We start from the raw sequence: 1859 nt of genomic DNA on the forward strand, positions 1-1859 counted from the left end.
GTTAGGCATCCTAAGGGGCCCAAAGTGCTGTGGATTATCTTCTTCTTGTCTGGCAGGTGATAATTAGTCACTTTGAGATGAGAGAAAACAAGCAAAAGCCCATTCCCAGAACTGATAGGTATCACACTGCGATGTGTGACATCTATGATTCTATTTCTAACAGAATGGTGATCAACAAGCCCTCGGTAATGGTGGGAACCAGGACTGCTCAGGGGACCACCGCATCTGTACCCTTTCCTCTTACTCAGCCATGAATGTGACTCTTTGGCTGTGTCTCCTAGTTCTGATTCTGGAGAAAGGGAATCTAATTGGCTTATTCCAACACTGGGCTCCAATCAGCTGTGACCAAAGGGTGAGGTCCGGGGGCCCATTGCCTGCTACCGAGGGTTCTGGGAGCAGACTGGGGCGGAAGAGGCCAGGCCCACTACCACGGCTGCCACACTCACGAATTCTTCAGTCAATGGAGCTCTCTCCCATTTCTCATCTGCTGGATGTTTCTTGTGTCCTACGAACTAAGGAAACTTGAGTGAGGGCTACGAAGCAGTACTTTGCTTGTTTGTGTTGGTTTCTGCATGTTCTTCATTATTATGTGTTTTTGTTGATTTTTTAGAGAGGAAGAGAGAAGGATAGAGAGAAACATCGAGGAGAGAGAGGAGCATTATCCATCGGCTGCTTCCTGCATGCCCCTATTGGGGGTTGGGCCCACATCCGGGGCATGTGCCCTGACCCGGAATTGAATCTGAGACCTCTTGGTTCCTGGGTCAGCGCTCAACCACTGAGCCACACCCACATAATTCTGCTTATTCATTTCTCTGTTGGAGAGAGCTGCATGGGCAACAGTGGGAGCCCAGGGACTGTGTGAAATCAAGCAAAGCAGAGGTAGTTCAGTGCAGTGGGCTAGGCCCAAAGAGTTGGGAGGTTGGTCTCCATTGTCTTGGTGAGCAAATTAGGGATTATTTTAGAGATCTCCAAGGGCTGTTTCCCCTTAAACAGTTTGGAAGTTTGCTGAGATGACCCCCTCCCCCCCCAATTTCATCTTTCTTCAAGTTCTGATTTTTTTTAAATCACAGCTACAAAGAGTTGAATTCATCAAAGTCATCAATTCACGGCATAAATGATTATCATCACAGACCGTGCAAGGCCCGTCTCTGGTTTTATTTATTTATGCTCACACCCCCTCTTATCTCCCCCAAGAGAAAACCATTCTAATATGTTTAGTGTGCATCCTGTCATTTTTTATCGGCTTATTGCAAATATATTGTTGCTGTTTTGCGGGTGTATTTTGAGCCTGTGAAAATGGCGTTATATGTCATACTGTCTCGTGCAGATGCGCGTGCTGACATGCTCACCAATAATGCGTGATCATGCATCTTACCCACTGAATTCTCCTTCGATGACACCCTGGTACCCCATCGAGTGGGAATTCTGGCTGGCTGCTCCGTTTACTGGGGTTCGTGGCCAGTGCTTGGCAGCTGGGAACTCCTGGGAGCAGATGGGCCACTCAACGGTCTCCCTGCAATCATCCCAAGTGTGCTCGCTGTTTCTCCAGTTCTTGGAGGTTTTTTAAAAATATCTCATTGATTTCAGAGAGGAAGGGAGAGGGAGAGATAGAAACACCAATGATGATGAGAGAAAATCACTGACTGATTGGCTGCCTCCTGCACAACCCCCCCACCCCACCCCCACTGGGGATCGAGCCCGCAACCCGGGCATGTGCCCTTGACCAGAATCTAACCCTGGACCCTTCAGTTCACAGGCCAATGCTCTAGCCACTGAGCCAAACAGGCTAGGGCGAATCCTTTGAGTTTTAGCCCTGCTCTTTCTGGTCTGCTGATTTCTCCCCCTCTCTCCTCCCCAGT

The sequence above is a fragment of the Myotis brandtii genome, unplaced genomic scaffold (assembly GCF_000412655.1).
Source record: "Myotis brandtii unplaced genomic scaffold, ASM41265v1 scaffold659, whole genome shotgun sequence".
NCBI classification, from domain to species: Eukaryota; Metazoa; Chordata; class Mammalia; order Chiroptera; family Vespertilionidae; genus Myotis; species Myotis brandtii.